Source organism: Aotus nancymaae, unplaced genomic scaffold (assembly GCF_030222135.1).
Source record: "Aotus nancymaae isolate 86718 unplaced genomic scaffold, 86718_ANA_hifiasm-v0.15.2.pri h1tg000038l, whole genome shotgun sequence".
Taxonomy (NCBI): domain Eukaryota; kingdom Metazoa; phylum Chordata; class Mammalia; order Primates; family Aotidae; genus Aotus; species Aotus nancymaae.
In genome coordinates this window covers 3,648,010-3,675,717 of record NW_026988452.1, presented here as the reverse complement: position 1 = coordinate 3,675,717, position 27,708 = coordinate 3,648,010, and the positions used below count along the sequence as shown (strand labels likewise).

The following is a 27,708-nucleotide window of genomic DNA, read 5'->3' as shown; positions in this document are numbered from 1 at the left end:
CATTGGCCAGTTGATAGGGGAGTCCGGGAAATGAAGCCCCCACGAAGCAAGAGTTGGAAAGTCTAGGAATGGATATGAGGGCTAGCAGGCTCAGAACCGTCAGAGGGATGGGTGTGTGAAATATGCAAACACATACCTTGTGTGAGATCATGAGTTTATATCTCTATGAAGGGCATTTGACATTATCCAAATTATAAATGCACATCACCTTTGAGCCCACGATCCAATTGCTCGAATTTATTCTTTCTTAAAGGTTTTGTTTTGTTTTTGTTTGTCTGTTTTTGTTTTCCTGCTTTGGACTGATCAGCAAACAAGCCGTTTATTTGTACTGCGCAAATTTACACGGAGAGAATAGCCTCCACCCACCGGCTTGAGAGGATTTCCAGGGATTTGGAAACGGGCAGCGTAACTCCACAAATGCTTCATTTTCATGGAGCGACTTCCACCCTGCAGCTAAAATGGACAACGCGTTTTCACAGCGGAGCTGCTGGGTTGATTCCTGGCTTGATGGACGCAAACGCGCAGTGAAGTCCCGGTCTGGAGAAGAACCTTTCAACCCCCAGTCTCTCTTCCAGGACCGGGAACTCCCGGCCCGAGCCCGAGCGCGCTCCTCACTTGCCCAGTCTTGGGGCGTTCTCCTGGCAGCGCGGGCTCCGAACCCGGCGGCTCCGCAGCTGTGGGGGGTGTGGGGGTTCTGGGAGGCTCGGGCGCGCAGTAGCCTGGACAGCTCCCCGAGCGCCAACCCTTCGCTGCGTGCTGAATGAATGAATGAGCGTCTCCCGCGTAGTAAACTCGTGGGAGAATTAAAGCAATGCAGATCCGGGCGCCGCGGCGACTTTAATCGCCCAGAGACTGTGCGGTAGGAAGAGCTGTGGTGGAGGCGCCGCACCGGGTCTAGAATCGGGAGGACCCGGATCCTGGCGACCCGTCACTCTGCAGTCACGGAGGGTCCGGGCCCAGCACTCGGGCCGGGGACAGAAGCCTGACAGACTCGGGCAGGACCTGGAGTCGCACCTGGGGGTCCAGAACCGCGGCCCCAACACCGCACTGCGCCGCAGAGAAGGGCCCCGGGATAGCGCGGGTCCCCGCCCCTCGCGCGCAGCCCCGCCCGCCTCCTCCCGTGCGCACCGCCCCCGGCGCGTGCCGCCCGCGCGCCCGAGGTGCTCCCTCCGGAGGAACCGGCCCGCCAGGCCCCCGGCCCCGGCGCACGCGCGCTCGCCCCGCACGCGCCCCCGCCCCGCCCCCGCCGACCCCGCCCCGGGCGCCGCTGATTGGCTGTCGGCCGAGCCCGCGGGTGGCGGCGGCGGCTGAGGCGCGGCTGAGGCCCGGCTGGCCCTGGCGCCTCCCTGTCAGCCGCCGCCGCCGCCGCCGCGCTCCCGCCTCCTGTCGGTGGGTTCTCGGCTCCCGCTGCGCTGCGGTTCTGGCAGCCGAGCCCCCGCGGTGCTGCAGCCCGGCCTGAGCGCGCAGACCGACCCGCGCGCCTTCCTCGCCGCCCGCAGCCTCCGGTCCACGCGCCGCGCTGCGGCAGGTGCCCGGGCGTCCTGAGGCGCGGTGGCCCGAGCCCGGTCGCCATCGAGGACCCGGCGCGGACCTGCTGGAGGCCGGCCACCCCGCGTGAGTACCGTCCGCTGCCCCCGCTCCCCGCGGGCGGCTTTGCGCCACTCCCCCCGCCACGGTGCCGCAACTTCGGGGGTGGGTGTGTGAGGCTGTGGAGGCGTCGCTCAGGCTCCCCCGCACCCTGCGCGTCCGGAGCTGGGAACCCGAGGCGCGGCCGGTCCGTCCCTGCGGGGGACGGGGGTCCTGGAACTTGCTTCGGGATCCCGGCGGAGTCAGAACCGCCTCTTTCTCTCGCCGCCGGGGCGGGAGCTCGCCTCTGCGTTTCCCTCGCGTTTCCCGATCGCGGCTGGCCACGTAGCGCTTGGACTGCGGCTCACCGCGAACCCGCTGCGCTGCAGGCGCACGGGCGGGAGCCTCAAACCGCCCGGGGAGCGCCCCGCAGCAGCCAGCGCGGCGGACCCGACTCCTAATTTCTTCCGAACTCTTAATTTCTGCGAAACGAGGCTAATCAGGGACTCGTCAAGGTCACGCTGGCGCTCACAGTTAAACCCAGGTGGATTGCGTCTGGCCCCCGCCCGCGGGCTGCCTGGGGAGGGGCGCGCTGTCGGCCGGGAGGTCACTTCAGCTTCATCCCGGGTTCCTCCTCATGCTCCGTTTCCGCCACAGCCGCCAGACTGGAAGAGACAGGGAGCCAATCCCGGGGGGTCTACACAGATTTGGAGGTAACGGCGGGGGATCCTCCTGATGGACGCGTGGGGGGAACCCCAAGACCTGCGGCGTTTTGGAGCGCTTGCTCCCCTTTTTGTTCCTTAATTTACGGACGTCTCGGCGGGGCAGGGGAATTTGTTCTTAGATCCGTCCTGCTCCTCTTCCTTTTCCAAATCAGCGCCGTACCCGAGGAGAAGTACGTATCCCAAAACTCTTAAATGCACACACCGGTTTGGGCCTAGGGACTTCCTAAGAGAAGCAAGTAAGCCGTGGGCTTGGTTCGCTAGCGTTGGCTCCTGTCTGCTCCTGGAAAATGCTTTGAGTCTGGCTTCATTTCCATGCTCTCCATCTCCCCGACCATGATCTCCGTTTCTTGATTTTCTTGACACTTTCTCAGGGGAGGAAGACTGAGACTGGGCTGGCCAGTCTCGGGGAGGTAAATGATGTCGGATGTGATTCTTTTACCCAGGTCCTTTGAGGCAGCTCCAGTGGGGCTGCCTGTGGTGCTCTGGGCGCTTCTCAGAGCTCTGGGCTGGGGAGAGGGTCGCCTAGCCTCTCTTGCCATTATGTCCTTGTCCCTTTGACTCAGCCTCCTCCACCCCAACTCTGAAACCCAGCCGTGAGATCACTCCTTAGATAGTTTCGTGATGACTGACCAGCATCTTTGAACCTGAACTTTTTCATTAATAAAATGGAATAATCCCCGCGTTTCAATCTTCCCAAGGAACTTGGAGTTCAGAGGATATGATAAATGTGAAAATGCACTGGGGTTTTATTAAAAAGTCGGAGGAAGATGGTTCAAGGCATCTGGGGCTATGGGTGGAAATGGAAGTAATTTAAAATTTTTTACCGCAACATCTGGGACCCTATTTGCAAATCTCAAAATCTTTTTAGAGAAATTTAGTTTGCCAAGACTTTGAAGATAGATACTGCTTTCCATCTTCCTGCTCATGTCCTTTTCCTGGCCATGGGCAGCTGCATCTCTCGTAATTACCCACCCCTACCTCCATCTGCGAGCTGCCTTTGTGGGCCAGAAGCTGTGTCTGTGGGGGCCGTTCCTGGAGAGTAGGGGGAGGCTGTGTGTGTGTGTTGTCTCTGAGGAGTCACAGTGTGTCTCTGCAGAGATGGCGTGTATCTCTTTGTGGCGCGAGTCTCTGTGTTGTCTGGGTTTCATTTGTCTGCGTGTATGGTGGGAGAAGGGGGAGTTGTCTGGCTGCAGAATTTGTTCACTTTTGAGAAAGTGAAGGGTTAGCCATACTCAGCTCAGTCATTTAAACTAGCAGCAGTATAGATTATGTCCTGTCTCCTTCCTCCCTGCCCAGAGTGATTCCCTATGGCTAAAAAATATCCCATAGAAAACAAGAACAAGGCTTCCCCCGATTTTACCTTCCAAGTTATTATTGTATATGCACAGACTCTTGTCTCAAAGGCAAGTTAAAGGGAGATGACTGATCAGACCTTAGTGAATTTAACAGTCTATTGAAGTATAATTACAGAAAACAATGCAGTTCTGAAGGATACACTCAGTTTCACAAACTGAGCACACCTGTGTAACCAGTGCCCTGATTAAGACCTAGAATATTTCCAATCTTCCCATTACTCCTACAGGCAATATCCTCCAAGGATACTCATCATCCTGCTTAGTTTTATCTGTTATTTTAATTTTTATTACTATTATTATTTTATCATTTTAGTTCTTAAACTAGAATGAAGCTTCTTGATGATTTTCTATCTCCTTTTTAATAAATGCAAACCAAGAGTGGTTATACCTAAGCCAGTACAGACAAATAGAAGGAAGAATTTGGCCTTACAATCTGGGTTGAGAATGAGTTGGTAGTCCCACCACACCCTGATCATTAGTTCTGGGGTGGTGTAACAAACCCCATCCCAGATATAACAGGGCTGACATTGGTCAGTGGAGGCTGGTTTGTTCCTGTAAGAACTTTTTCACAGAGTAAATTCAAGTAATGCAAATATGAAATTGTGTGATATTAAAATATGAATGAAGAACAGTGAAAGGATTCTCATTTGATACATAAAAATGAAATATTTTGAATTCCTCAAAGATAAAAATTTGATAGAGAGTCACAGAATTTCAAAGCTTACTGATTTATGAACTGTTGGTGGTGTTGCCACATGGTGGTGCCAGGTTGGCTGGAGAACTGAAATACCTACCATCTTTTCCCAAGCTCTCAGAAAGGAATCCCAGGAATAAAATCCAACAACTCAGTGTCTTCAAACATGACTTCCAACTACTGTTTTCCTATCTGGCAGGTAAATCCCACGTGTGGCCCCTACTGCTAAATCCATGGGTAGAACTGTATTCCAGCTCTTTATGAAGATGCCCTGTGGAATGGAGGCAGGTGCCTGTTGGAGGGACCTAGAGGTGAGACAGTTGCTTTTCCCTCAGCAAGATGGAGTTAAGGTGGTGTGTCCTTGTGACTTTAAAGAGGGTTAACTGATAAGCAAGCTTAGGTCACCACATCCTATCCCAGAATCTCTTTGGAGGTTTGAGGGAAGGAGTTCTCATTCCGAAGGCTGGTATCTCTTTTCACAAAGCCCTGTCCATGCTGAACCTGGAAAAATACATAGGCCTGGCTGTAGCCACATTATGGCTGCTGGAAGACATGTCCCAACATCCCACAGAGTGCACCCAAGTTACCCGGGAAATGTGGGAACGTTGTATCCAGATATGGGGAAGGCTAAGTGGACCCAACTGATGCCCTTCTCCCACCCGTCACCTTTTGTTTTTATTTTCAGTATGACTGAGATGCTGTTTAGAAGATTATTCATTTGGTGGCTTCCATGCCCATAATCACCAAGAGTGTTGAGTGTTTGCCATGTGCTGGACACGATAATTATATTTTACTCTTCACAATAGGAAGAGGATGATATTCTCATTCTGTAGATAAAGGAACTGCACCTTGAAAGTTACACACTCTTAAGTTTATACACTATGCAAGCCAGAGTGAGGGTTAAGAGCCAAGTCCCTGAGACAACTTCCCTAACTGAGTTGTACTCTTCTGCAGGGGCCAGGAGGTGGAGGAGAGTCTTCTGTATAATCCTTTTGTCCTCCCTGGCACCTACTCTAGCACTTTACATGTAGCCACTTGAGTGTAAGTGTGGAATTGCTGAAAATTGAAAATTCTGTCATAAGCAAGAAGGACAGTGGAAGATGAGAACTTGGGGTCAAGTCCATGCAACCTGCAATGCTGGGACTCAGTGTGCCTACTAGAGTGTGTAGTTTTATTATGTGTTTAAAACGCCATGTTATGAACACCTGTCTTACCTATTTTTGTGATTTTTTTTCACCTAACATTTTTTGACATGTGTTGATAACATATGTTAATCATTGTAAATCTGGTTGATTCGTTTTAGTTTACCATTCCTTTGCTATGCCAGAGTTTATCTACTGATGGATAAAATATTTTTCTACCTTTTGCTAATATAAAATATATTCCAAGGAATATCCTTGACAAGATCTTGCAGAAAGGTACAAGAGTGTGTCTTGGGCATATATCCCCAGAAGGTGAATAACTGGGTAGTAGGATATGTGTGCTTAAATCAGCATTCATCTGTTACTCTGGCTCTCCTAAGATTGGCAGATTGCCCTCCCACTGCATTGTGTTGGAGTTCCTTCTATTCCCAAATCTTTGGCTGTGACTGGTATTAATCTGATGTTTTAATTTTGGCTAATCTGAGAAACATGGAATGTATTTCACTGCTCTTTTACTTTGCATTTCCCTTAGAGATTATCTTTTAAATGTAGTTTGGTTTTCAAGTTTTCTTTTCTGTATATTGCCTTTTTTTTTTTTAACTGGCAAAATTTTGTTTTTCATAGTTAGGTCTTTGAACCCCTTTGAAATTTATATATCTATGTTGTTGAGGCAGGGGTATAATTGTTTTCCATATTGAAAACCATTTACCCCATTGTCATTTAATGAGTAGTTTATTATTTTCTCATTTATTTTGTTGCCATCTCTGGCATATGCTAATTTCTGTTATATTCTGGGATCTGTCTCTTGACTACCTGTTCATCTTTTTGTGATTCCTGAGCTAATATCATTTCATTTAATTATTAAAGCTTTATAATAAATATTCTCTTCTTACCCTTTTTCCCTAAAACTATCTTGACTATTCTTGATGCTTTAGACTTCAACATGAACTTTAGGATCTATCCCTTCTTGTTATAATTTATGTCAGAAATTCCTGTTATAATTTACATTGAATCTAAAGGTTAATTAGCGGAGGCTTTTTATCTTTTCACTATTGATATGTTCCTTTCATGGACATGGCCTATCTCTATACATCATCTTTTAGGTCATTCTACAAGGCTTTGTAATATTCTCCATAAAGGTCTGAAACTTGTATTAGGTACCTTACAGGTTTTTATTGTGATTTTTCAATTAACAGCTCTATTGAGGTATAAATCACATACTATCCAATTCACCCATTTGAAGTTTAAAATTCAGTGTTTTTAGTAAATTCACAGGATGTGCACCATCAACACAATCTAATTTAAGAATATTTTTGAACGCTGCAAAATAAACCCTGTACCCAGGGTCATTTCTCAATTCTCATCCCTCCACACACCCTGCCACACACCCAGCCCTAGGCAACCTTACTAATCTACTATCTAAGTCTGTGTATTTGCCCATTCTGGATATTTCATATAAATGAAATCATACAATAATACTGTAGGTGGCATTTTGTGTCTGGCTTCTTTCACTTAGTGTAATGTTTTCAAGGTTATCTATGTTGCAGAATATATTATTGCTTAATTCCTTTTTACTGGTGTATTTCATCCTACATATATATCACATCTTAGTATTCCTTCATTAGTCCTCAGAAGTTTTATTGCTCTTGTGAATGGGATTGTCTCTCCTCTAGCTACATTTTTTAAATTGGGCATTGTCAGTATATAGCAAGGGGGCTGGTTTTTTGAATTCTAATTTTCTATTTAGCTTCTTTGTTTGTTTGTAGATTCTCTGGATATTCTGTAGAAAGCCATAGATACTACAAGTAATGGTGATTTTGTTTCTTCTGTTTTAAAACTCTTTATATATATTTATTTTTCTTGGTATATTACACTGCCTAGGCTCACTGGCATGATAAAGAGTAATAGTGGTGATAGTGGACCTCCCAGTCTGGTATCTGATTTGATAATGATTTTAAATATTCACCAAGAGTGTGATGGTTGCTTTAGGTTTATGGTAGACATGGTTTAACATGTTAAGACATTTTATGCTTTTGGTATTCTAATAGTGTTTTTTTTCAATTATGCTTATTTTAATATTTTATCATATTTCTTTTTTTATATCTTCTTTAACAAAGTTAAATTATCATTAGCTATAATATCAGTTCATTTTGTTTTCTTCCAAAGTTTATATTATGAGAACATTATATATATATTCAAATATAAAATTATATTTTAATATTGAATTTGCTTTTTCAAATTATACTGACACCCTATCCTGAGAGTAAGCTCCCCTTTTAGAGAGGGATTTTTGTTTCTTCTCTTACTTGAGGATCAGTGTCTTGAGGAAAGATCAGACTGACCGAAGAGTTTACAAGGTCTAATAAATATGAAGTACTCTGAACAGTGCCTGGCACATAAGTATTAATTATAATTATACAATGCAGTTAGAAATAAATTATCAAAGAGCATTGATTTGGAGTCCTGAGGAGGAGGCTTCACTAGGGGGAGGCCTCCCAGAATGGAGTGGTTCATGGAGAATGTAGGATTTGACCTGGCATTTGAAATTAAATTAAATTAAATGTGTTAATATAAAACATAATAATTATAGGAATATAGGCAAACAGAAAGAAGAAAGTAAAAATCACCTATATTCCCACTACTCAGTTGCTTTTGAAATTTTTGTATATTTTTCCCAGAGGTCATTTGATATTATATACATAAATATAAACCTTATAAAATATTGATTTTCTGAATCTCATAAGTTATTAAGGCTTCATAATAATAACAACCTTCATATCATCACATGGAAACATTCATTAATGAACTGTCCACTTATATAGGTCCCCATTCTGATGTCTTAATATAGCACTAACGAGTGTCTGGCTACCTAAGCATCATTTTCTTTATGGGCCAATTGCTCCTCAGTTATATAGAAATTTATTGGACATGATAGTGCAAATTCATTGTAGAGCAGAATTGCAAATCTTACAAAAGATGGAGAAGTTCATGAAATTGATGAAACTGGGTTGACAATCTGCAGAAAACACTTCCTCATTGTTGAACACATTGATTGCTGACAGCCTTAAATCTGGTAAGGACTGAAAAAGAGAAACAGTATCTGCATGCTCCAGAAGAGAATGAGTTGAATTACAAAATAGAGGTCCTTTTGATGCCCATCCTCAAGTAATTTTGCACAAAAGTGATACTCTTTCTGAGCTTGTCAAAAATGTCAAATGCTCATTGAAGGATGTTTTGTGCTATTCTTTAAGTTTGCTGGGAATTTTATGCCCCAAATATGAAAACATGATTTATTTTAAGGTAGCATTTTCCAGCAGAAATATAATGCTAGAAATACATGTAGTTTAAAATCTTCTAATTGACACATTTAAAAAGTTTTTAAAAATCATGAAACTAATTTTAATAATATATTTAATTTATTTCATATATCAAATATACTTTTGTATACATTTCAAGATATAATCAGTATAAAATTATCAAGGGAATATTTGGCATTCTTTTTTCTGTACTAAGTTTTTGGAATCTAGAATATATTTTATATCCACAACACATTTCAACTGGAGTAGTCACATTTCAAGTGTTCAGTAGCCACATGTATTGGATAATGTGTTTCTAAGAAATAGTGTAAAGTTGTATATCAAAATTTGCTGAAACATTAAGTAAAATTTATCTTCTTGCTTTCTTCCCTTAAAATATGATGCTAATCAAAACTTTTTCTTTCCCACTATTTACTGTGATATTTCAAGTGGATTCACTTTAGCTGACTTTTCTCTGGTAACAAGTATCCTTGAATAATAAGGACAATATGAATAGTATCTTTTAAACAAAAATAAAGTGATACTTTAAGAAACTTAACAACATATGAGCAACTTTAATGCCAGTAATTAATTATTCCTCTGTCATTATTTTCGTCCACCTAATAATCTGTTTAATCTATGTACCATAATTTGTTTAATGAAAGCATTCTTTTAAGACATTAGGCACTTTAGACTTTTTACCGCTGAACTTCAACTTTGTAGACATTATTTTCTTGAGATGAAGTACTTTGTCAAAGTTTACTTTAAGCTTTTGATATATATTTTCAAATAACCCCACCAGAAAAGTTTATAAATTTATCTTGCCATTAGTAGTGTATGAGTATGCCAGATTCCTATGCCTTGCCCTTGCTATTTTGATGTGATTATTCAATAATCATGCTAGTTTCTTGGACAAAAAGGAGAACCTCAGAATCTTGCTTTTTATTTCACCTTTCTTTACTGGTGAGGCAGAATATACTTGCATATTTACTGGCTCTTTATGGCCGACTTCACTATAGAGTTATCCATGGAAGTTGTTTTTTATTTCCTGTGGATTCTGTAACTTGCATTTATTACTTGGTGTTTTTGAAAGAATTGTTAAGTTGTTTAACCCAGATCGTGTTCATATTTTTAACTACTAAATACCATTCTATCATATGAAATAACATGTTTTGTTAATATATTTTTCCATGATAGACTTCTGATTATTTCTGTATTTTTTTTTGGCTTTTACACAGATGCATTCAGTAAATATCCTTGAAATGTATTTATGTACATGTACAAAAACTCTTAAAGATACATGCCTAGAAGTGGAATTGTAGGGTCATATTTTATGTAAACTTTGAATTTGACCATTTGATGCCAAATTACTCCCCAAATTGGCAATACTAATTTAAATTTCTATAGCAATGTTGATGGATAGTATCTGTCACATGAAATAAATAATACTACGGAAGGAAGAACAAAGATGTTAAAGGAGAAAATATATAGGTATATATTTTTGTGTACATATAAATATCCCAAAGTTCAATTAGAAAGCTCAGAAGTTTTTGACCTTTTCATTTTGAACATTGCATCATATAAATGATTGTATATAAATACGTCTCAAACCTCATATAAATATTTACCAGCTGGGAGCGGTGGCTCATGCCTATAATCCCAGTGCTTTGGGAGGCTGAGGTGGGTGGATCACCTGAGGTCAGGGCTTCCAGACCAGCCTGACCAACAGGGTGAAACCCCATCTCTACTAAATGCAAAAAATTAGCTGGATGTGGTGGCACATGCCTGTAATCCCAGCTACTTGGGAGTCTGAGGCAGGAGAATCGCTTGAACCCAGGAGGCAGAGGTTGCAGTGAGCCAAGATTATGCCATTGCACTCCAGCCTGGGCAACAGGAGTGAAACTCTGTCTCAAAACAACCAACCAACCCAAAAAACCTAGCAGCGGAGAATTGGTAAGAGTTTAAATGGTCAGCTGTTTAGTACTGCCTTTAATGAGGACAGACTGCAAGAGAAAGTAAGCACTTATTTGGGGAGAACCAAGAAAGCACCTCTGTCCAGCTCTGCCCCTGTCTCACCCATCCTAGGGTGTATTGTTCCTTTTTATCTTCTCTTCTGTTAAAATTTGGAAGACTTTGGTTGGGGTAACTCGAAAGTAACGCTGTGACATTAACACCATAATCTGAATGAACTTAATGTGATCAATTGCTAGTGACAGGAAGATCAGAACAGCCAGCGTGACACCACCAGAGGGTTAATGAGGAAATGGCTGAGAGGTGGACTTGGTTGGGGATGGGCTGGGTGATTTACTAAAAGAAACCTCACTTACTTCCAACTTACACTGAGGATGAATTATGCATTTCTGTAGGGAAAGTAAAAAGAACTTTATGAAACTGTGTGCCTAAAGGCTTTCAGAAATTGTTTTTGGTTTTTTATTCAACCATTACCTTCCCTAGATAATTATGAGTTAAATTTTCTGTATATATTTATATGTCATCAGCTGGGGCAAGAAAAACACTGTGTGGAATTCCATTTTGTGGCTATGATTTACAATGTGATACCACTGATGAGACAGATGTGTGATCTGTAGCTGAAATACACAAATCTATGCCGTAGGCTGACAGTTTAATCTTACTGAGCTGACACTGGGTAAGAGAATGCAAGACGTGCGTGCTCCAGGAAGGTTGAGTGCCTGGAAAACAGAGGTGCCTGTGACCTGGGGATCTAATGTGGCCATTTCCCAAAGGCCTCAAATAATCTTGACACCGAATCCTGGTGGCTCAGATAACAGTGTCCTGTGATATGGTTCCCTCTTTTTGGTGTGAAATGTAACTATCTCAAGTGTGTTGGGTCATTTTCTAGGCTGGTAAGGGTTCTGGTGAAATCTTTGGGGAAAAGAAAAATACTCAAGTCTCTTTACATGATGTGTGGTTTTTTTTTTTTTTTTTTGTATTTTTTTTTGTTTGTTTTTTTCCTGAAGAGATCCCAATCTGTGTAAGCAGTGCTTCCACCTCCTAAAACCTCTTTCTGACTTCCTCTTGAAAATCTCTCTCTCCAGCATCATTTCACTTTATCAATGTAGCTCTAACCTCAGGAAATATGGCAGGTGTTACTTTTGTGTTTGTGTCATATAAATGCAGTTTTGTTGTTTTCCTTCTTATGCTAAATAATTTATTAATCATTAGGGATTTTGATTTACTAGAGTGATATGTAAATAGTATTATATTTGAGATTAGTGTCTTTCTTTTACAGCTAATTATAAGAAAAATAAGAAATGCTGTTTTAATTGTTTTAATCTTTGTTCAAAGTCTTTTAGAAACCCAGCAATCAATTTTTCAGCTCTGTGGTCCAGTAGATGTCAAGTGCCTCTCCCAGAACTGCAGATCTTGCAGTCTGGTGCTGTAATGTTGCTGAGAACCTCTAGAGGCTCCATCATGCTTCCAGGTCTAAATACTTCCTTCTGGAGGTTCCAGGTACATGATGCTTGTTCTTCCCACTGCCCCTACCACCATTCACTTCCTGCTTGGGTTCCTCTTCCTTCACGCTGCTGCTGATGGTAGATGGCAATGCAATGCTGACATTTCCTGCTTCTCCTTTATAAATGATCCAAAAGCAACAAAGAGAATGAAAAACAGAAGACAAAACATTTTTGGCAAATACGGAAGATGGTTAAAATTGTTTCCTAAAAATGTGGAAACGTTGCCAGAAGAAGTGGGATCATGGAATGCATGGGAGGTACATGGAAGAAGGCAGAGGGATGTGTTCTGTATGTTCTGAAAGAGCACTTGAAGGTGAGGTTTCTTATTGGAGTGCAACACCCAAGTCCCTCGCAGGTAGTGGGATAAGGAAGCCTGCAGAGGCAGTGAACACTTCCTGCTGTCCACCACTGTCCACTCCCAGCCCCTGCCCCAGCGCACCCTGACTTAGTGCCTTCTTTGCCTCTTAGTCTCAGCAGAGTTTTTACTGATTCTTTTCAGAATTCCAAAGGACTAACTTTTGGCTTTGTTATCTCTATCCTATCATTATTTCTATTTATTAATCTCTGTTCTCATCTTTATTATAATTTCTTTCCTACTACTTCTTGGGTTTTTTTTCCTAATCTCTTAAATTTACATGATTAATTCATTAACTTACAGTTTTGCTTCTTTCCTATATATACATTTAGGAATATAAATTTTTCTTTAAGTATCGCTTTAGCAATTTTTTTTTCCCACAAGTTTTGATATATAGTGTTTTTGTTATTGTTCACGTGTAAGTTTTTACAATTTTTATTTATTCTTTGACTTACAACTTATTTATATGTTTTTTCCTAGAACTTTAAAAAAATTTTTTTCTATTTTAATTCATGGTGACCAGAGAACATGGTCTACATTATTCCAGTTCTTTGAAATTTGTTGTGCTTGTTTTGTGGCCTGGTACATAGTCATTCACAAGTGTTCCATAACTTCTTGAAAAGAAAGTTATTGGTTACAGAGATTTATATCTGTTTATTAGCTTAGGTTAGTTAATTATGCTATTCAAATATTCCATTTTTTACTGATTTTTTTGAAGTTTGATTATTCAGTTATTGAAGGAGAAGTATATGAAGGCAAATTTATTAATTTCATCTTGTGCTTTCAGTTTTGTTTTGTATATTTTGAAGGTGCATTTTAGTTTAATAAGTGTATGCCATTCTGAGAAACCCTCTTAGTCTCTAGTAATGCCTCTTGTTTTTAAGGCTGTGTTTAATAGAGCTATGCTATATTATATTTTACCTTTAACTTGACATATAATAATTATACATGTTTATGATATGTAGTGACATTTCAATATATACAGTGTATAGTGAGCAGTCAGGGTAATTGGCATGTCCATCACTTCAAACATTTATCATTTCTTTTTGTTAGGAACATTCAGTGTCATACTTCTAGCTATTTGAAACTCTATAACAAGCTTGTCTGCAGCCCACAGGCTGCATGCAGCCCAGAATGGCTTTGAACGTGGCCCAAAACAAATTTGTAAACTTTCTTAAAACATTATGACATTGTTTTGCAATTTTTTTTTCTTTTTTTTTTTTTTAAGCTCATCAGCTCTCATTAATGTTAGTGTATTTTATGTGTGGCCCAAGACAATTATTCTTCCAGTGTGGTCCCAGGAAGCCAAAAAGATTGGACACCTCTGCTTTATAGCATATTATTATTAACTATATCCATCCTGTAGTGCTATAGAACACTAGAATTTGTTTCTCTTATGTAGCTGTAATTTTGTATCCTTAACAAATTTCTCCCTTTCCCTACTCTTCCCAGCCTCTAGTATCCTCTGTTCTACTTTGATTTGTATGAGGTCGTCTTGTTTTAGCTTCCACAAAGGAGTGAGAACATGCAGTGTTTAATTTTCTGTTCCTGGTTTATTTCACCTAACATAATGTTCTTCAGTTCCATTCATGTTTCCACAAATGACAAGATTTGATTCTTTTTTTTTAATGGCCGAATAGTATTTCATGGTGTGTATATATACACCACATTTTCTTTATCCATTAATTGGATGTTGGACACCTGGGTTGATTCCATGTCTTGGGTGTTGTGAATAGTGCTGCAATAAACATGGGAGTGCAGATGTCCTCTCTCTCTCTCTCTCTCTCTCTTTTTCTTTCTTCTATTTCTCTCTTCCTTTTTTTTTTCTTTTTTTAGACGGAGTCTCTGTCACCCAGGCTGTAGTGCAATGGCACAATCTCAGCTCACTGCAACCTCCACCTTCCAGGTTCAAGTGATTCTCCTGCCTCAGCCTCCCGAGTAGCTGGGATTATAGGCACCCGCCACCACGCCTGGCAAATTTTAGTGTTTTTAGTAGAGATGGGGTTTTGCCATGTTGGCCAGGCTGGTCTCCTGACCTCAAGTGATCTGCCCGCCTCTGCCTCCCAAAGTGTTGGGATTACAAGTGTGAGCCGCTGCACCTGACCAGATGTCTTTTCAATATACCGATTTTTTTTTTTTCAAATAAATGCCTAGTAATGGGATTGCTGGATGATAGGTAGTTCTACTTGTAGCTTTTTGAGGAACTTTCATGCTGTTCTCCGTAGTGGCTGTTCTATTTTACACTCCAACCAACAGTATGTAAGTGTTTTCTTTCCTCTACATCCTTGCCAGCATTTGTTATTTTTTGTCTTTTTGATAATAGCCATCCTAACTGGGGTAAGAAGAAGCCTCACTGTGGTTTTGATTTTCATTTTCCTGATGATTAGTGATGTTGAGCATTATAAATATATTTGTTGGACATTTATATGTCTGCTGTTGAGAAATGTCTACTTATTATTTGCCTTCTTTTTAATGGAATTTTTTTTTTTTTCTGTTGGATGTTTGACTTCATTTTGTATTCTGGATATTAATTTCCTGTAAGAGAAATAGTTTGCAAATATTTTTTTCCCATTCTGTAGGTTGTCTTTTCACTCTATTATTTATTGTTTCCTTTTCTTTGGAGAAGCTTTTTAGCTTGATATAATCCCTTTGTTTATTTTTACTTTTGTTTCCTATGCTTTCAAAGTTTTATTTATAACATTTTTCCAGATCAGTGTCCTGAAGTGTTTCCCCTATGTTTTTCTCAAGTAGTTTCATAGTTTTGTGTCTTACATTTAGATCTTTAATTCATTTTGCATTGAATTTTGTTTAAGGTGAGAAGTGGAGGTATACTTTCATTCTTCTGCATATGGACAACATTTTCTCAGCACCGTAACTGAAGAGATTATCCTTTCCTCGGTGAATGCTCTTGGTGCCTTTGTCAAAAATCAGTTGGTTGCAGATATGTGGATTAATTTCTGGGTTCCTTAGTCTATTCTACTTGTTTATTGTTTTTTAATGGCAGTATTATGCTGTTTTGGTTATTACAGCTTTGCAGTATATTTTTAAGTCTGGTAGTGTGATGCCTTCAGCTTTGTTCTTTTTGCTCTGGATTGCTTTGGCTACTTGGAGTCTTTTGTGGTTATATGTAGTTTTGGATTTTGTTTTCTATTTTTGTGAAGAATGTCCTTGGTATTTTGATAGGGATTATTTTATTGAATCTGTAGGTTGCTTTGGGTAGTATGGCCATTTTAATGATATTTATTCTTTTTACCCTTGAGTATGTGATATTTTTCCATGTGTGTTCTCTTCAATTTCTTTTTATCGGTGTTTTTTAGTTTACTTTGTAGAGGTCCTTCACCTCCTTGGTTACATTTATTTCTAAGAACTAGGTATTTTGTTTTATTTTTTGTAGCCATTGTAAATGGGATTACCTCCTTGATTTCTTTTTCAGCTAGTTTGTTGTTTGTTCTTATTAATCCTACTAATCCTATTCATCTTTTTTTTTTCTTTTCTTTTTAAGAGACAGTGTCTCACTCTGTTGCTCAGGATAGAGTGCAGTGGCATGATCATAGCTCATTGCAGCCTCAAACTCCTGGGCTTAAGCAGTCCTCTTGCCTCAGCATGTCAAGTAGTTGGGACTATAGGCATATGCCACCACATCTGGCTAATTTAAAAAAAAAATTTATAGAGACAAGATTCAACTATGTGGCCCAGGCTAGTCTCAAACTCCTGGCCTCAAGTGATCCTTCCACCTTGCCTTCTAAGGTGCTAGGATCACAGGCATGAGCCACTGTGCCCAGCCAATGCTACATATTTTTTAAATTTTATTTTTCCATAAGTTATTGGGGTACAGATGGTATTTGGTTACATGAGTAAGTTTTTTAGTGGAAATTTGTGAGAAGCTGGTGTATCCATCACCCAAGCAGTATACACTGTACCATATTCGTTGTCTTTTATCCCTTACCCCTTCCATCTCTTCCCTGCAAGTCCCCAAAGTCCATTATATCATTCTTATGCCTTTGCGTCCTCATAGCTTAGCTCCCACATATCAGTGAGAACATATGATGTTTGGTTACCAATTCCTGAATTACTTCACTTAGAATAATAGTCTCTAATCTCATCCAGGCCACTGCAATTGCTGTTAATTCATTCCTTTTCATGGCTGAGTTTATAATATTGCTTTATTTTAGGGGTCTGTAATCAAGCTCACAATATCTCTGAGGTATGCCAAGTTGTGAATGCAATTGTACATGTACAGGATCTTTCCATCATCCTGGCCTCTCAGTTCTTTACCTTTTCTGCTCAGATTTTCTCTCCTCCACCTGCCCCTGTCGCTCACTTCCACAGTTGTAACTTAGGCTTTTTCATTCCTAGTAACTACCAGCTTCACAGTCTGTTTCCTGCTTACATTCTCTGACAACCAATCTTCAATTTCTAACCCTCTCTCTCTGACTTCAACTCTATAAGTTCCTCAGTGTCTCTGGCTTTCAGTGTCTGGCCCCTTGCACTTGAGGTTCACTCCTTTTGCCTTTTTTCAGTTTCTATTTTGTTGTCTACTCTATAGAAAAACCTTCATACACCCTCACTTCACTTATCTCTTTAGGGCAATATTCTACTCACTTGAATGAACCACATCACTTGTTAAATCCTGATCTTTACCTACTCCATACCTGTGTTTGGGATGCTGAATGTGGCTGGAGAAAAACTCAGTTAACTGTTCTCACATGACTGTGAACCTCAGGTAGATCCTTATTGCTGCCTGATAGTTCCCTAGTCCTTGTACTGTCTCGTTCTCTTCATTGATTGTCTCACATTTTAGCCTGTCTCCTCAAACGTCTATACCTCCTCACCATCCTCACTCTTATACATTGTCCCAATTTTCTCTCTCACTGAGAAAACCAAAGCCATTGTGGGGAACTTTCACAGACCTGCACCACTGTCTGCTCACCTGCCTGTATCTGCTGCCCTTTGTTCTGTGACCAACATGAAATGTCGCTTCCCTCTTTAGCCCTGGAGCCCACCTTCTTCAAATATTCAAGCATATCACTCTAGTAATTTTTTTCTCTATCCTCTGAATTATCGCTTTCCCTCTCTCTACCACATATTTCTCATGGGCTTACAAATGTGTTGTTATTTTTCCTTTCTTGGAAAAAACTTCCTTCCTCTTCAACTTCCACTCCTAGTTATGGCTCCCATTTCATTGCTTTCCTGTATAAAAAAGAAAACACTGCTAAAAAAGAGTTGTCTAGATTAGCTGTATGCAAATAATCTCCCATTCTCTCTTAAACTCATCCCTGCAGATTGCCAGCCCAGTTTTATCAACTTCCTAAGAAACTTTCAAGATTACAAATGATACCACCTTACAGAATACAATGTTAATTCTTAGTACTCATGATTCTTAAAACAGCAGCCTTTGAAGCAGCCAATCTGTTACTCCTACTTCATGTACTTCTTCACTAGATCTCAAGGATACACTCCTGCTTTACCTTTTAAATTTCTAGTAGTTTTTTCTCATTTGCTGCTTGACCTCTTAGTGTTGGACTGCCCAGGAATCAGTCTTTAATTTTCTTTACCTGTTTATTTATCTTGCCTCCTCTAGACTCATCTTGTTTCATGGTTTTAAATACCATCTATGCCAATGATCTTCAAATGTTATCTATTTAGGCTGGACCTCTCTCCTGAACTCCCTGAACTTGACATCTACCCCTGGATGTGCAATAAATATTTCCAAATTCGCCTTTTGAAAGCTGAACTCCTGCTATTCCTTCCAAAACTGTTCTGTTAGCATTTTTCGCATCTTAATTGCTTAGGTCCCAATCAATAGAATCATTATTTTCCTGTGAAAACAATACATTCATTTATGGCTTGAAACTTTTTCTTAATATAAAATTATTAATGTCATATTTTACCTTCTTTTTAATAGTTATTTTTTGAAATCTGGTACTTATTTTTCAATCACGACACGTCAATTTAGATATAAATTTTTGTAAGAATTACTTGATTTATATCTATATTTCATGAAATATACAGTTGAAAAAGTAAATCTGTATAACTAAGTCATTCTACATATATTTGAAAGTTTTCTAATAGCTGAATTGAATGTCACTTGAAATTTTAATTAAAATTAATTAAAAATTCAGTTTAGTTTTATTAGCTATATTTTTCACACTCAGCAGCCACTTATGGCTGGTAGCTCTCATATTGGGCAGTGCTGGTAGGACCATCTTGTGGGATGGTTTATGTTTATAAGTTTTTGGGTCTCATGTATGTGAAGAAATTTTTGATGCCACAGAAAATGTTATTTGAAGATGAGAAAATAGCATGCTGTTTGTGAAGGCACACTATAACTAATTAAGGTTTTTTAAAATTATTATACTTTAAGTTCTGGGGTACATGTGCAAAATGTGAAGGTTTGTTACATAGGTATACATGTGCCATGGTGGTTTGCTGCACCCATCAACCCATCACACGTTAGGTATTTCTCCTAATGAGATCCCTCCCCTTGTTCCCCAACCCTCAACAGGCCCCAGTGTGTGATATTCCCCTCCCTGTGCCCATATGTTCTCATTGTTCAACTCCCATTTATGAGTGAGAACATGTGGAATTTAGTTTTCTGTTCCTGTATTAGTTTGCTGAGAATGATGGTTTCCAGCTTCATTCATGTCCCTGCAAAGGCGATGAACTCCTTCTTTTTCATGGCTGCATAGTATTCCATGGTGTGTGTGTGTGTGTGTGTGTGTGTGTGTGTGTGTGTGTATATATATATGTATATATGCATGCCATATTTTCTTTATCCAGTCTATCATTAATGGGCATTTTGGGTTAGTTCCAAATCTTTGCTATTGTGAACAGTGCTGCAATGAAAATACATGTGCATGTGTCTTTATAATAGAATGATTTATAATCCTTTGGGTGTATACCCAGTAATGAGATTGCTGGGTCAAATGGTATTTCTGATTCTAGACCCTTGAGGAATTGCCACAATGTCTTCTACAGTGGTTGAACTAATTTACACTCCTACCAACAGTGGCTTTTAGTGTTCCTATTTCCTCACATCCTCTCCACCATCTGTTGTTTCCTGACTTTTTAATGATCACCATTCTAACTAGCATGAGACGGGATCTCATTGTGGTTTTGATTTGCATTTCTCTAATGACCAGTGATGATGAGCTTTCTTTCATATGTTTTGTTGGCCGCATAAATATCTTCTTTTGAAAAGTGTCTGTTCATATCCTTCACCACTTTTTGATGGGGTTGTTTGTTTTTTTCTTGTAAATTTGTTTAAGTTCCTTGTAGATTCTGGATATTAGCCCTTTGTCAAATGGATAGACTACAAACATTTTCTCCCATTCTGTAGGTTGCCTGTTCACTCTGATGATAGTTTCTTTTGCTGTGCAGAAGTTATTTAGTTTAATTAGATCCCATTTATCAATTTTGGCTTTTGTTGTCATTGCTTTTGGTGTTTTAGTCATGAAGTCTTTCCCCATGCCTATGTTCTGAATGGAATTGCCTAGGTTTTCTTCTAGGGTTTTTATGGTTTTAGGTCTTGCATTTAAGTCTTTAATCCATCTTGAGTTAATTTTTGAATAAGGTGTAAAAAAGGGGTCCAGTTTCAGTTTTCTGCATATGGCTAGCCAGTTTTTCCAACACCATTTATTAAATAGGGATTCCTTTTCCCATTGCTTGTTTTTGTTGGGGTTGTCACAGATCAGATGGTTGTAGATGTGTGGTGTTATTTTTGAGGCCTCTGTTCTGTTCCATTGGTCTATACATCTGTTTTGGTTTCAGTACCATGCTGTTTTGGTTACTGTAGCCTTGTAGTATAGTTTGAAGTCAGGTAGCATGATCCTTCCAACTTTGTTCTTTTTGCTTAGGGTTGTCTTGGATACATGGGCTCTTTTTTGGTTCCATATGAAAGTTAAAGTATTTTTTTCTCATTCTGTAAAGAAAGCCAATGGTAGCTTGATGGGAATAACACTGAATCTATAAATTACTTTGGGCAATATGGCCATTTTCATGATATTGATTCTTTCTATCCACGAACATGGAATGTTTTTCCATTTGCTTGTATATGCTCTTATTTTCTTGAGCAGTGGTTTGTAGTTTTCCTTAAAGAGGTCCTTCATATTCCCTCTAAGTTGTATTTCTAGGTATTTTATTCTCTTGTAGCAATTGTGAATGGAGTTCACTCATGATTTAGCTCTCTGTTTGTCTATTTTTGGTGTATAGAAATGCTTGTAATTTTTGTACATTAATTTTGTATCCTGAGACTATGCTGAAGTTGCTTATCAGCTTAAGGAGTTTTTGGGCTGAGATGATGGTTTTTAGAAAACCCCTAAATATACAATCATGTCATCTGTAAACAGAGACAATTTGACTTTCTCTCTTCCTATTTTAATATCTTTATTTATTTCTTTTGCCTGATTGCCCTGGCCAGAACTTCCAATACTATGTTGAATAGGAGTGCTGAGAGAGTGCATTCTTGTCTTGTGCAGGTTTTGAAAGGGAATGCTTCCAGCTTTTGCCCATTCAGTATGATATTGGCTGTGGGTTTGTCATAAATAGCTCTTATTATTTTGAGATGTGTTCCATTAATACCTAGTTTATGGAGTGATTTTAGCATGAAAGGGTGTTTAATTTTATTGAAGGCCTTTTCTGCATCTATTGAGATAATCATGTGGTTTTTGTTATTGGTTCTGTTTATGTGATGGATTATGCTTATTGATTTGTGTTTATTGAAACAGCTTTGCATCCCAGGGTTGAAGCCAACTTAATCCTGGTGGATAAGCTTTTTAATGTGCTGCTGGATTCGGTTTGCCAGTGTTTTGTTGAGGAGTTTTGAATTGATGTTTATCAGGGATATTATCCTGAAATTTTCTTTTTTTGTTGTGTTTCTTCCAGGTTTGGGCATCAGGATGATGCTGGTCTCATAAAATGAGTTAGGTTGGAGTCCCTCTTTTTCTATTGTTTGGAACAGTTTTAGAAGGAATGGTACCAGCTCCTCTTTGTACCTCTAGTAGAATTTGGCTGTGAATCCATCTAGTCCTTGGCTTTTTTTTCTGGTTGGTAGGCAATTACCGCCTCAATTTCATGACTTGTTATTGGCTTATTCAAGGATTCAATTTCTTCCTTGTTTAGTTTTGAGAGGGTGTATGTGTCCAGAAATTTATTCATTTCTTCTAGATTTTCTAGTTTATCTGCATAGCGATGTTTGTGATATTATCTGATGGTAGTTTGTATTTCTGTGGTATCAGTGGAGATATCCCCTTTGTGATCTTTTATTGTGTCTATTTGATTCTTCTCTCTTTTATTTTTTATTAGTCTGGCTAGTGTTCTATTTTGTTAATTTTTTCAGAAAACCAGCTCCTGGATTCATGGATTTTTTAAGGGTTTTTTTTTTGGTGTTTCTATCTCTTTCAGTTTTGCTCTGATCTTAGTTATTTCTTGTCTTCTGCTAGCTTTTGAATTCGTTTGCTCTTGCTTCTCTAGTTCTTTTCCTTTTTTTTTTTTTTTTTTTTTTTGATGGCATCCCACTCTTTTCACCCAGGTTGGAGTGCTGTGGTGTGATCTTGACTCACTGCAACCTCCACCTCCCAGGTTCAAGAGATTCTCCTGCCTCAGCCTCCTGAGTAGCTGGGATTACAGGTAACTGCCACCACGCCTGGCTAATTTTTGTACTTTTAGTAGTGATGGGGTTTCACTATGTTGGCTGGGCTGGGCTCAAACTCCTGACCTTAGGTGATCTGCCCACCTCGGCCTCCCAAAGTTCTGGGATTACAGGCATGAGCCACTGCACCCGGCTTCTAATTCTTTTAATTGTGATGTCAGGGTGTCAGTTCTTTCCTGCTTTCTCCTGTGGGCATTTAGTACTGTTAAGTTTCATCTAAACACTACTTTAGCTGTATTTCAGAGATTCTAGTACATTGTATCTTTGTTCTCATTGGTTCCAAAGCACTTATTTATTTCTGCCTTAATATTGTTATTTACCCAGTAGTCATTCAGGGTAACTGAACTACATGTTCAGTTTCCATGTAGTTATGTGTTTTTGAGTGTGTTTCTTAATCCTGAGTTCTAATTTGATTGTACTGTGGTCTGAGAGACTGTTTATTATGGTTTCCATGCCTTTACATTTGCTGAGGAGTGTTTTATTTCCAATTATTTGGTCAATTTTAGAATAAGTGCTATGTGGTGCTGAAAAGAATGTATATTCTGTTGATTTGGGGTGGAGAGTTCTGTAGATTAGGTCTGCTTGATCCAGAGCTGAGTTCATGTCCTGAATATCCCTGTTAATTTTCTGTCTCATTGATCTGTCTAATATTGACAGTGGGGTGTTAAAGTCTCCCACCATTATTGTGTTGCAGTCTAAGTCTCTTTGTAGGTCTCTAAGAACTTGCTTTATGAATCTGGGTTCTTCTGTATTGGGTGCATATATATTTAAGATAGTTAGCTTTTCTTGTTGCATTGATCCGTTTACCATCATGTAATGCCTTTCTTTGTCTTTTTTTTGATCTTTGATGGTTTAAAGTCTGTTTTATCAGAGACTAGGATTGTAACCCCTGCTTTTTTTTTTTTTTTTAGCTTTCCATTTGCTTGGAAAATCTTCCTCTATCCATTGATTCTGACCCATTGATTGTATCTTTGCACATGAGATGTGTCTCCTGAATACAGCAGACCGAAATTTGCCAGTCTGTGTCTTTTAATTGGGGAATTTAGCCAATTTACATTTAAGGTTAATATTGTTATGTGTAAATTTATTACTGTCATTATGATGCTAGCTGGTTATTTTACCCGTTAGTTGATGCAGTTTCTTCTTAGTGTTGATGATATTTACATTTTGATATGTTTTTGCAGTGGCTGGTACTGGTTTTTCTGTTCCATATTTAGTGCTTCCTTCAGGGGCTCTTGTAAGGCGGGCCTGGTGGTGACAAAATCATTCATCATTTGCTTGTTTGTAAAGGATTTTATTTCTCCTTCACTTACGAAGCTTAGTTTGGCTGGATATGAAATTCTGGGTTGAAAATTCTGTTCTTTAACAATGTTGAATATTGGCCCTACTTTCTTCTGGCTTGTAGGGTTTCTACCAAGAGATCTTGTGGGTAACCTGACCTTTCTCTTTGACTGCTCTTAACATTTTTTCCTTCATTTTAATCTTGGTGAATCTGACAATTATGTGTCTTGGGGTTGCTCTTCTTGAGGAATATCTTTGTGGTGTTCTGTATTTCCCAAATTTGAATGTTGGCCTGTCTTACTAGGTTGGGGAAGTACTCCTGGATAATATCCTGAAGTATGTTTTCCAGCTTGGTTCCATTCTCCCTGTCACTTTCAGTTACACCAATCAAACATAGGTTTGATTTTTTTCACATAGTCCCATATTTCTTGGAGACTTTTTTTCGTTTGTTTTCATTCTTTTTTCTCTAATCTTGTCTTCATGCTTTATTTCATTAAGTTGATCTTCAATCTCCAATATCCTTTCTTTTGCTTCATCAATTTGGCTATTGAGACTTGTGTATGCTTCACAAAGTTCTCATGCTGTGTTTTTCAGCTCCATCAGATCATTTATGTTCCTCTCTAAACTGGTTACTCTAGTTAGCAGTTCCTGTAACCTTTGATCAAGGTTCTTAGCTTCCTTGCATTGAGTTAGAATATACTTCTTTAGCTCAGAGGGGTTTGTTATTACCCACCTTCTGAAGCTTACTTCTGTCAATTCATCAACTCATTCTCCATCCAGTTTTGTTCACTTGCTGGCAAGGAGTTGTGATCCTTTGGAGGAGTAGAGGCATTCTGGTTTTTGGAATTTTCAGGCTTTTTGTGCTGGTTTTTCCTCATCTTTGTGGATTTATCTACCTTTAGTCTTTGATGTTGGTGACCTTCTGATGGGGTTTTTGCTGAGGAGGTCTTTTGTGTTGATGTTGATGCTATTGCTTTCTGTTTGTTAATTTTTCTTCTAACAGTCAGGCCCTTCTGCAGGTCTGCTGGAGTTTGCTGGAGGTCCACTCCAGACCCTGTTCGCCTGGGTGTTACCAGCAGAGGCTGCAGAACAGCAAAGATTGCTGCCTGCTTCTTCCTCTGGAAGCTTTGTTCCAGTGGGGCACTCTTTAGAGATCAGCCAGAGCTCTCCTGTATGAGTTGTCTGTCATCCCCTGCTGGGAGGTGTCTTCCCATCAGGAGGCACAGGGATCAGAGACCCACTTGTGGAGGCAGTCTGTCTCTTAGCAGAGCTCAAGTGCTGTGCTGGGAGATCCACTGCTCTCTTCAGAGCCAGCAGGCAAGAACATTTAAGTCTGCCAAAGCTGCACCCACAGCCGCCCCTTCCTCCAGGTACTCTGTCCCAGGGAGATGGGAGTTTTATCTACAAGCCCCTGACTGGGGCTGCTGCTTTTATTTCAGAGATGCCCTGCTCAGAGAGGAGGAATTTAGATAGGCAGTCTGGTTACAGGGGCTTTGCCAGGCTGTGGTGGGTTCTGCACCCAGTTCAAACTTCCAGGTGGCTTTGTTTACACTCTGAGGGGAAAACCACCTACTCAAGCCTCAGTAATGGCAGACGCCTCTCCCCTCACCAGGATGAAGCCTCCCAGGTTGACTTCAGACTGCGGTGGTGGCAGTCAGAATTTCAAGCCAGTGGATCTTAGCTTGTTGGGCTCTGTGGCAGTATGATTCGCTAAGCAAGAACACTGGGCTACCTGGCTTCAGCCCCCTTTCCAGGGGAGTGAATGGCTCTGTCTCACAGATGTTTCAGGTGCCTCTGGGGTATGAAAACAAACTCCTGCAGCTAGCTTGGTGTCTGTCCAAAAGGCCGCCCAGTTTTGTGCTTGAAACCCAGGGCCCTGGTGGTGTAGGCACCCGAGGGAATCTCCTTGTTTGCAGGTTGCAGAGACCATAGGAAAAGCTTAGTATCTTGGCTGAAATGCATTGTCCTTCATGGCACAGTCCCTCAAGGCTTCCCTTGGCTAGGGGATGGAGTTCCCCGATCCCTTGCACTTCCCGGGTGAGGCGATGCCTGGACATGCTTCTGCTCGTGCTCCATGGGCTACACCCACTGTCTAAAGAGTCCCAGGGAGATAAATTGGGTACCTCAATTGGAAATGCAGAAATCACCTGCCTTCTGCATTGGTCTCGCTGGGAGCTGCAGGCCGGAGCTGTTCCTATTTGGCCATCTTGCCAGCCTCCTCCAATGATTCTTGTCTGTGGAATTCTGTAGCACACATTTAATTGTTTTTGAAGTGGCTAACTTTAATTAAAGTTTGTGTCTGAGCCTCCTGCTGATGGAGCATGAATTACCAGAGTATAGCTGGGTTTGTGAAACCCACAGTGGATCAGGCAATATTAAAGATTATTTAAAAATTTCCCTCCCTTTATAATACTGAATTGGAGGCTCCTTTTTCTTATTACCTAAAGCAGTTTTACACTCCTCTTTGTTATCTATCTAAAAGGATATTATCTAGGGTCAAATTTCTTTATAGTGTTATTGCTTATATATGCTTGAATATAGTTACAGTTTGACAGACTGAGCTGAGCACAATAATTTATTGTAAGCTTTTATATTTGAAATTATTTTCCTTTTGAAATGTACACTCCAGTCCAGTTCAAACATTTATTTCAACTTTCACTATATTGAGGCTTCAAACAAAGATAAGAAAGAAAAAGGAAAAAAGAAACTTATTTATTGCATTTGTGCCTTGGGTCACTGAAGAAACCACAGCATAAAAAAGGATCAGATTAGAGAGGTGCTTTGAAAATATCTTGTCCGGAAGGAGAAAACTGGTGGATCCAAAATTACCAATAGGCCAGTCTACCATTTCACCAAGTGAGATGTTATATTGGTGAGACTAGTGCATTTCATGGATGTGAGTCCATGGCCAAATTGCTGTAAAATGAATTCCTTGGTTAGTAGGAGGAAACTGACAAGTATTCTCAAGTGAAGGATAACAGTGCAAACAGGAGCATTACAGGCAGAGATGGCAAATCCTGCCTAAGTGTCTATTCCTGGGAGAAATCACTGCCCCCCTCTGTATCAGGAAGGGGTATAGTATAATCAATCACTCTTCCCTCATGGGATTGACTGGTTTCCTGCCCTCTACACCCAATAGTGCTAGCCTCTGCTATTGGAAAGATAGATCCTCAGCAGTGGTGATAGATTAGGTCAGGAGAGGGGAACTCCATGAAGTTGGATGCATGCATAGCCATGTTTTTGGCCTCCTAGGGACAGGCTACCATGTCGATTTTGTATGAAGACTCATTGAACAAACGCTGGGGAAGAGGCTGAGAGACCTCCACAAATGTCATCTTGTCTCCTTGATTATTGAGAGCTTCCTCAGCAGAGTGTTTGAGCTTCTGCATAGGCGTTCAAATATCACCACACTGATGTCCATTCTGAAATGTCCATCCACATGTCTCTTCCCCAGACATTCTTACCCCTGATCTTCCAATCCTGTTATTTCCCATTTACCAGTGTTAGCTACTACTCACAAATTGGTGTAGGTCCATTCTTCTAGGCATCTCTCAGTCCAGACAATGTGGAAAATTAATATACTGCTGGAAATTCTGCCCCCTAGAAGGAATTCCTTTTACTGCTATCCTGCAGAACTACTCTGAGTGGGACTGTCATGCTACAGCTGCCCACTTCTGGTTGGTGTCAGTTATATCTCACAGAATCACTCATAAATCAGATATGAGGTTTCCCTGCTTATATTGGTTGATTATAAGGAATTTCCCATGAAGACACAGGTGTGAATTGAGGAAAAGGAGACAAAGCAGCAGGCATAGGTGGCATAGGCGTCTGAATGCCTGCCCATGCAACTGATATCTTCTGGAACTGCTTGGGCTTGATTCCTTATAGGCCATTACCACTTGACAGTGGGTACCTACTGTAAACACTTAGCATCAGGAGAAGCACAAATGAAGGCCACATGGTCACTTGATGTCCCACAGTCAGGGGTTCAATGCCAGAGCCTTGTAGAAAGCATGAGCTGTTTCTCAAAAGGAGAACAGTTATCTGTAGAAGAGCGTATGGCTCTGTTCTGAAACCTTACAAGCATTTGTGGTACTTGTTCCTACAACTTTTCAAAGTTCCAGCGTAGCATCTCTGTTTGTTACAGACACGTTGCAAATCACTGGATC

At 40.4% G+C, this 27,708-nt stretch overlaps 1 protein-coding gene across 4 annotated transcripts in view; it reads left to right on the top strand.

Annotated features, from left to right (window-relative positions):
• The first annotated feature begins 1,316 nt into the window (after window positions 1–1,316).
• The window catches only part of MYRIP (myosin VIIA and Rab interacting protein), a 398,497-nt gene continuing 372,105 nt past the window's right edge, over window positions 1,317–27,708 (top strand). The window contains exon 1 of one of the 4 annotated variants that reach the window (XM_064360111.1): window positions 1,317–1,614. The gene's annotated coding sequence lies outside the window, so the exon portion shown is untranslated. Of the gene's footprint in view, window positions 1,615–2,192; window positions 2,280–2,307; window positions 2,462–27,708 lie in introns of those variants that run through there. The other 3 variants (XM_064360113.1, XM_012460146.3, XM_012460147.3) reach the window with 3 other exon arrangements.